Source organism: Neopsephotus bourkii, unplaced genomic scaffold, assembly GCF_033783945.1.
Source record: "Neopsephotus bourkii isolate Nb327-2 ecotype Australia unplaced genomic scaffold, CSIRO-AGI_Nbou_v1 NB_1825, whole genome shotgun sequence".
NCBI classification, from domain to species: Eukaryota; Metazoa; Chordata; class Aves; order Psittaciformes; family Psittacidae; genus Neopsephotus; species Neopsephotus bourkii.
In genome coordinates, this window is record NW_026902298.1 from 2,187,573 (window position 1) to 2,197,081 (window position 9,509).

The window sequence follows — 9,509 nt, forward strand, 5'->3', positions numbered from 1 at the left end:
GTGACTTCTTCCTGCTTCGGACTTGCTTGGGGTGGGTTTTTGTTTGCTAGCACTCTTTCACAACTTGCTTTTCCTTCATTGGCTGCCAAGTTTGTATTACATGCAAATTTAATACAGAAATGCAGTTTTGTGGAGGTTGCATACTTGTTCTCTTTGTTATCCTTCAGTCCAGTTTTGTCCAGGTCTTGATCTGAACTTCATGACTGAGTTGTTTACGTTGTTGGAGTTTGCACTACCTGTCTGTACCCTATGCAATTAAACCAAGTTAGAACAAAGCTATAGTCAGATCAGGACAAGTTCAGACAAACTAAGCCTGATGAGCTTCAGTCCCACAGCCTTACAAACTCAGTGCAAAGCCTGTGATCTATTACTAGCAAGGGCAACACAGTATTACTTGGCTGCAAGAATGCATTCTCTAAATTCATTGTTTTTCAAAAATGTCTTACATTCTGTTTAAGACAACTTGATGACAAGCTATATGATCTCTATTAACTATGCTCATATTAAAAGGGTTCCACATTTCATATTGTACAAGCTGCATAAGCATAACATTTTCTAAATGCATCATCTGCTCTCAAATTTAAGCAATTCAGGTTCCTCCCAAATGAGCTGCAGCACAAATTACGTACTATTGAGAATATACAGCTAGAGATCCTGTTTTACAGTTATCCATTCTAGTATGAGCTGACTATAATGACCTTGGAATTCTCTGCACAACATGCAGAATCAGTTTTAGCATGCAAATAAGTATCGTAAATTAACAAAGTCAACTTTTGCTTTTCAGGCAAGGCAAAGGATGGCAGGAAGGGATCTTAGGGAATGAATGGCTGCATGATCACACTGATGCACAAACCAGTGTAAGAGTGGTAAGCTGCCTCTGTTGTCATTATTAGTGGATAGCTTCCCTCATTGCGTTAGTAGACATGTTAGAATAGTGAGGGTTGGAAAGGACCTTAAGATCATCAAGTTCCAACCCCCCTGCCATGGGCAGAGACACCTCGCTCTAAACCATATCACTCAAGGCCTCGTCCAACCTGGCCTTGAACACTGCCAGGGATGGAGCATTCACAACATCCCTGGCCAACCCATTCCAGTGCCTCACCACCCTAACAGGAAAGAATTTCCTCCTTATATCCAATCTAAACTTCCCCTGTTTAAGTTTTAACCCATTACCCCTTGTCCTACCACTACAGTCCCTAATGAAGGGTCCAACCCCAGCGTCCCTATATGCCCCCTTCAGATACTGGAAGGCTGCTATGAGGTCTCCACGCAGCCTTCTCTATTACTCATGCAAATACTCATAAACGTAAGACCATCTTCTTTTATTCACTGCTCATAGCAGAATGATCATTGCTCTTCAGTGAGACATTCTGGTGTGGACTTTTGAATGTGACTTGGAACAAACCAAACAAACAAATGAGATGTGGACACATTGCTCAAAGGAAAAACAATTGCTATCTAGAATATCACACCATGACTCCCAGAATGATGGAGATTTATCAGTCTTGTGGCCAGCAGCTGGATTTGGGTTATCTTGCAAGAGAAATTGCAGCTGGTTTTCAGGATCCATACTGTAAGTATAGCTGCTGCAGCAGAGTGGTATAATTGAATGAAGAACCATAGAATCATAGAACAGTTAGGGTTGAAGAATGCCTTAATGTACTCACCTTTTTTTAGGGAATGGAGAATTGTAGGCTCCTATGCCTGAGATCAAGAACTGCAGACAGGTTATGTATGCAGAAAACATTCAAATTCAAAAGCGCAGAAGAATAAATGAAGGGAAAGAAGATTTTTGAGCTGAAACACATGAGAAGAAGCTGTCTCCCTGGCTGGAAAAAGGGATGAGTCAAATCCATGAGGCAATTGAACTACTAGATAAGGTATATAGGGAAAAAAAAAAAAAAAGAAAAAGAAAAGAAAAAAAGAAATTTGATAGATTTTAAAGTCTTAAAGGTTTGTGCAACTTCTTCTCATCATTGTCAGTCTCTTGACATCAGTAAAACTGTGCTTGGCCTTATTTCTTTAAGTCAACAAAGCACCAGACGTCACAAAGGTTAATGCATTTTCTATTCCTGAGCAAAATTTATAGCACAGTATTGTGGAGGTAGACTGACAGAGTGAAGAATTGGTCGTGATTTGCAGTGACTGACAAGCTGGAGAATTAAAGAATTTAAAAATTTCATTTATTATATATATATAGAAAAGCATTTATACTAGCTTTAGGCTACACCTGAATGAGCATCTCCTTTATGTCTTTTTAAACCTGTAACTTCAAAACCTGACTATTCTGATTAGGAAGTATTTTATCTGTGCTTTGATCAGGAATGTATGAGTGTAGCAGATCACAGACCCAAATCCAGCAATTTATTGGCTCAGTCTGATTTTCAAAACAATAAATCTAACCCATAGGCTGTTTGTCACCACAGTTTTGGTGACTTTAGGGTTTGTTTTCTTTTTTAAATAGAAAGAAGCTCAGAAATCAGCAGAATGGATCACACATTACCCAGAATGGATCACCCAGTTCCAACCGCCCTGCCATGGGCAGGGACACCTCACACTAAACCATGTCACCCAAGGCTCTGTCCAAGCTGGCCTTGAACACTGCCAGGGATGGAGCATTCACAACTTCCCTGGGCAACCCATTCCAGTGCCTCACCACCCTCACAGTAAAGAACTTCCTTATATCCAATCTAAACTTCCCCTGTTTAAGTTTTAACCCATTATCCCTTGTCCTATCACCACAGTCCCTAATGAAGAGTACCTCCCCAGCATCTTTGTAGGCACCCTTCAGACAGTGGAAGGCTGCTATGAGGTCTTAAATTACTTTAACCAGTGCCATTCCTTAGAACGAACTCATAACTGACCTAATTCATGATACCTATATTGGAAAGGGGTTACTGTATAGTAAGGCTGACAGTGGACTCTTTTGATCGTCTTGCTATTTTGCAGTGGATTAGACTGTGTAGCTCATTTTTTCTGGTGGCCTTAAATAGCGCCTAAAATGGCTCAGCCAAACAAAGCAGGTAAGAGCTGATCTGGGCTCCCTTGCCCACAAAGGTGAGTTGACAGTTTTTATAGCCTTGAACTATGCAAGGTTTCAGAAGTGCAATAGATTTGAGAGAAGTCTTGGAAATTCTCACCTGTAATTACGGTAAGTACTCCAGCATTTCCAAATGGGTCAGTGCATAAGCAATACCTTGATTGCCTGCATGGGTGGGGATACTTTATCACTCCTTTGAAATTGATCCTGTTCAATAGAGCTGATAAAATCAGTCAATCTGATTCATTATCACTTCTCTTTTTTTTTTTTTAGCCAATGGTTCCTGAATATATTTCATTAGTTCAAACTGTTCTTCACAAATATCTTCCTGACTCTAGATTTCATTTACTCTGGGTAAAATTGACAGCTTTCCAGGGCAAAATCTGACCACCAGTCAAATTCCAGTGAAGCCAGGAGCTTTGTGCTGTACAGCTGGTCCTTTAGATCACACAGGGGTTTTTCTGTGCTCCACATAATTTGGTTATAATTTCAGCAAAGGATAACAAGTGTAAGATATTCCATTTTCATCAATGCCCACATTCACATACAAACATGAGTATATACAGAAAGAGCAGCTATTAACTAAATGGATAAACAATAACACATTTACAAATGTTTTTGTGAGCACTAAGAGGAAGGCCCATTAAACATAACCAAAACCAGAATTCAAATTAACAATACATATCACTATCAGGTGTTCATTAAGGTTATCTGGAAGAATACTACTTACTAATGAGTTATTTGAGACCACATGCGTACACCCTGTAAATCCAACAATAAAAACCTGTCATTATATTTTGCCCACAATTAATAGACATTCCCTTTTTAATGTATCTCATAATTTCTGAGAGTCTAGAGTAGTACTATTAATAATATTATTAATAAAATATCCTGACTATTTTAATATCATTAATAAAACATATAAAGGATTTATTAATAAGATGTCTGAGAGTCCACACACATCCATTAAGAGTCACCAATGACAGTGTATGATCCTATTATATTCTGTTCGGCTTTAATAATCTTCTTTTCAAGTAACCTGTAATTCAGGAATTTCAATCGAAATTTCAATAGAATTAATTATTTACCTGATATTTGAAATTACATGGCACTTAGCAATATATTAGCAATCACTGTGTCTGTGAAATATCATGGCTGATACTTAATGGTGATCAAGTGTTTCTAATTCTCTTTATGTGTTATTTCCTTCTATTATTTTCTAATAAAGCTAACCTGCCTCCACATTTGTATCAGCTAGGCCCATTTCTATTATGCAGACACATCTAGGGAGGACCTCAGAACTTTATCCTCAACTCTCTGTTAACTAAACCCCTTCCCCAGGGCAGGCAGGAACAAGTTCAAAGCCATAAGGCATTAGGTCACTGATATTTTGAGTATATTTGGAAGAATGGTGAGCAAATCTCAGTACTGAAAGGGGTCATTAATGAAGACTTGGATGCAATGGTATTCTAATATCATTTGTCAGAAGGATTTTGTTGCACTTTATAGTGAAAGGAGGGGAAAATCTAAGCCAAAAATTTCTCTCCTGAAGAGTGCTCACAGCTACATTTGAGTCACAGTCTGCCCTATAAAGATACCAAATGTCTAGTTAACCAAAAGGCTTTTATATTCACACTGCCCATGTGAAAATCCCTGTTAACATTTCCTTCATCTCAGATCTTCACATTATCACAGAGGACCTATAACTGGTATTTCTCTCCAGAAAGTGGTCTCAAGGCACAGACAGTTCATGGGTGGGTAGGTAATTCCTCATGAAGAATTCATTATAAACCTGAGATGTTGACTTTAATTCCATTGTTCTGTACAATCTCTACAGAAAAGCCTGACTACTTGTTCGGAGTCACAAGTTTGAGCACATAATGCAACCCAAACCTGAACTCTGCTGTGTCCTCAGTTTGTAAACTATCCACTTTGGAATAAGTAAGCAAGCAAAAATCATGGAATACAGATCTACAGTTCCTTCTTATAGATCCTTTTGTAAAATGAGAAATTTTGAGATACCTGAAGAAGGGTCCTAGAATTTATCTTAACCAACCATTCAACTTGCATCAATGTTTTCACACAGAGATACACATAAACACTCTGGAGAAAGCAAGTATAATGAAGTTACTCATAAAATCATAGAATCATAGAATGGTTTGGGTTGGAAAGGACGTTAAACCTCATCTAGTTCCAACCCCCTGCCACAGGCAGGGACACCTTTCACTAGACCAGGTTGCTCAAAGCCCCATCCAAGCTGTCCTTGAACACTGCCAGGGATGGGGCAGCCACAGCTTCTCTGGGCACCCTGTGCCAGTGCTTCAGCATCCTCACAGGGAAGACTTTTTTCCCAATATCTAATTTAAATCTACTCTTTCTCAGCTTAAAGCCGTTCCCTCTTGTTCTGTCACTACAGCCCTCTCCAAATTTCTTGGCAGCCCCCTTTGAGCACTGGAGCTGCTCTAAGGTCTCCCTTTTAGGAGCCTTCTCTTCTCCAGGCTGAACAAGCCCAGCTCTCTCAACCTGGCTCCAGAGCAGAGCTGCTCCAGCCCTCAGGGCATCTCTTCGACCTCATCTGCACTTGCACAAGCAGGTCCACATCACTCCTGTGTTGTGGGCCCCAGAGCTTAACACAGTATTTTAAGGCAGGAGCAGCATTCTTGTGGAACTGTTTGCCCAAGCAGAAGGCAAACCTTAATGCTAAGACCTTACGGTAGATAAGATTGTTAATTATACAATATAGACATGACTTTGACTGAGTAAGGTCTAATGGCCTGTGACAACCCTGACTGCAACAAATGTTCTTCTCTGGTGTTATTATAAGTCTACTCTGCTTTTTTTCTCTATGAGCATTCTATTGAGATTAAAGGCATTTAGTTAATTCATTATTCCAACAATTATTGATACTTTGCTCCTCCTACATCATAAAATTAAAAACTCATCATACTGGTACCCAAATCCCAACATTTAATTAAAAGAGGTAATCAATTCAGTATACCTACTCTTACTACTTAACACATCCTAACACACGTGATGGGGAAATTACAAATAAGCAATTATCCACCACGAACAAGTAAAGAAAAATGGTACATACATTCATTTTGTTTCTTGTCACAGGATGACTGAGCTGCTATGTTACGGGAGATTTGTTTTACTTTCTACTGATTATAGGATGTGTCACTGCAATACAGATGACACACTTAGCTGGCCAGCTTTAAAAATTGGGATAATAGAGTGAGGTGGTTGAACAGACCCGAAGTATACAGATAGATGCCGATATTTTATCTGGATGGATTTCTGTCAGCTAATGAATTGACCTGAGAGCAGCGTAGATAAAATATAAACGCAGAGATGTTTGGATACTCACAGTTCTTCATGATACAGATAAGGAGGTATTTTTAAAACATTGATAATTCCAACTCAAGGAACTTTAATTGCAACATTAAGTTTAATAGGTTAACAGAAAAGGGCTCAACATATCCTACAGGAAAAGGGTAATCAATAGCTCATTCTGGCAATTAATTGATGGTATTATTCATTTTTACTAAAAATTATTTATCTATTATTACAAGAAAATATGAAAAATGTATGCTTGCAGACCCAGAATCTAAATAGTGTGAATTGGTAGGTATGAATGAACAAAATTGGCAACATATTTAACTGAAGCATCCCAAGACACTTCTTAAGGGAAGTTCTCTGGATCAGCCTCACCTCCTGAATCTGCTCATAGAAAGTCAACATTTTTCCTTCAAGTGAGTTCAGGCAGCTCTTGTTGCAGCAAATTGAACAGTCTCTTCGTTCCTAGAGTGCCTGCACACCTGCTATCCCAACAGGAGTTAAACCACAAGCTCATCCACTCCCTCTGGAAATCATGTTTCACAGGACCTATGCTGGGACTGGGCATGGCAATAAACTACATAATAGGACTATCTTCTCCAGTGAGCAATTTGTTCCCTCTTATCTCATCATCTGGTATATCCATAGTGATTGCTTCTGCTTTAAGGTTACCATAACCTTACAACAGATTACAGAGCTTAGCGTGAGCTCCATTCTTTCTTCAACAGCAGCTTAAAGGGCCCCTTTCAGCTCGAACTATTCCAAATGCCAGCTGATGACTCTACAGACTCTTGCCTCCATAGTGTTTTGGGTAAAGAACTGGTTTCATTTTATAAATATCCCTGCCAAAGATAGCGGTACAGAAGATGAAGATAGTGGTAACACAGAAATATCAGCACAGCCCAGCACATTCAGGACCTTCCACACGTGCCATGTCTCAGAACTGTGTGAGTTGGCTAGAAAGTAGAATGAATTTAAATGACAGACACACAACGAGTCTCTGATTTGTTCCTATTCTGAAGATACTGCAATTCCTACCTTGGTTTCTCTGCTTCTCTTTCCCTTTATCCAAGAAGGACTTCACCCAAAGCCCACAAAAGCCAACATAACATTTTCTGTTGCTGTAAATGCGCTTTGTGTAAAAATATGAGCAAAAACCACAACCCCCATCAAACCTCTCTGAGCACTACAAAGAGCAATTACAACGTAGATAACACATTGCTGTTTCTAATTGTTCATTATCATAGCATTATAGATATAATAGCTGGATATTTTCCTCCTCTGCTGATGTTGCTACGTCAGTCAAATGTCCCTATAGCTAATTATGCAGCCATATTTCAATCTGATTAAAATTCACATCACTGTAATTGAAAAACATCAGTGGCAATGTTCTGAAGGGAGACAACACTCCATGTATTTTTAATAGCTGTAGGTGGTAGTTTCTTTACTGCATGTTCTTTACCTCATGTTTCCCATAATAAGGTCATGCTTCCAGGTAATTCTGACCTTGCTGAACTTCTAGGGCTTAGATTTTATATGCCAGGTGACTCTCATTTTTCTGGAAGTGAGACAATGTGATTCTGTTTAATTAATTTTAAAACATATGTATGTGTCATGGAATGGAGGTTGTACTTGCAAATGTAATTCTGACTTTTAAATGAGTGGTTTTGTGTTCTTTTAATGCAGTTTGCCACCTGTGGTTCTCTTATCTTTCTCTGCAGAAGCAAAGATCTCAAGGGCACACAGTCCTCTGCTTGAACACTGTCCTACATGACTGTTTCTGATGGGAGGATCTGCAGACTTCTCTGCTCTGTGCTGAAGGACCAGCAGGGCTCACCTCCTCATCTTGAACCAGTGGGTCTTGGAGTAAAGGAGGATTTTGATATCTTGTAAGAGAAAAGTCAGGCAACCTCACTTTATAGAGCCATCTGTGACAGAAACTCCTTTAGAAATCCCTTTTACGGAGCTGCTTCCTAAAGCTTTAAATGTTCAACTGAGTGTTGATAGTCTTATCTCCCATAGTTAATATGAATGACTGTCCTTTTTAATCAACCAAGCATTTCTCACTGAAGATGTGTCAAATTAAGGAGAAATGGCTGATAAATGACTCTGCCTGTCTTTGTCTTAGTATCATTTGAAAAGGAAGAGGGGTTATTCTCTGTATTCTTAGATTAATTGACACATTTGCTGCTATTAATTTAGGTAGCTATGATGTCACAAAGACATTTGTCAATAACATTGTCAGTGAAGGCTGGCGGAATATAGTTATGGCTATGAAGACACAGCCCACACATACTTACAGAGCCTTTAGGGAATATCAATGAGGAGGGGCAAGAAAGTTCTCATTGCTCATGGTAATGTGTGACTGACTTATGAAAACAAAGAATCAGGGATTATTGCAGTGTTTAATCAGCCTCAGAGGTAACTCACTACTTTAACTTACTTTACTTTTTTACTTTATTTTACTTTACTTTACTTGACCTTACCTTATTTTACAAGTCTGCTCAAAACCAGCCGCCAGAATGGGAAGCAAGAAGTATAAGAATAGAGAGTATCAGGAAGGAAAAGATCACCTACACCTCTGAGACTCTGGCTATAACACCCACATTCACTTCCTTTCACATGTGGCACTTACTTTTGACCTAATCTGTTTAATCATTCCTTTATCCCCCTATTCTCTGTCACAGTGCTGTTTTGTCACCCACCAGAAGTAGCTCCATTACAGTGGCAATTACTGTCCAGTGTGGTTACTAGCAGTCTGGCTTAACTATTTGAATGAGCTGGGTAAACACTGCTAATTGTAATCCTTTGGGTGACAGTAATTTTCTTTGCATGAGTTTAATTGCTACAGAAATATGTCCCTTGGACTTCCAGGCTTCGCCTTCCTTTCCCATTCCCCAGTTGATTCCTCCTGATAAATTGTTTATGGTGTATCTGCCTGTCGGAATAAACAATATGAAATTGAAAGGGGTGAGTTTTGCCTCTTGCAGATAAGCCAAATCCTTCAAGGAACGAATAATGATGCCAGGCATTCATGACCATTGCCAGAAATGTAACTGCAAAGAAGTGATACGCATACTCTTGGACACGAAATTATTTTACATTTCTCCCTTCTTATATATGGTTGAAAAAA

General features: G+C 39.1%; 1 long non-coding RNA gene across 1 annotated transcript; it reads left to right on the forward strand.

The window, feature by feature from the left end:
* Positions 1-2,919: 2,919 nt before the first annotated feature.
* LOC133207157 (uncharacterized) lies at positions 2,920-8,768 on the forward strand. Its single transcript, XR_009723957.1, has 3 exons — positions 2,920-3,023; positions 6,846-6,978; positions 8,098-8,768. It is a non-coding gene; the product is annotated as an uncharacterized LOC133207157 (long non-coding RNA).
* The last annotated feature ends 741 nt before the right edge of the window (positions 8,769-9,509 follow it).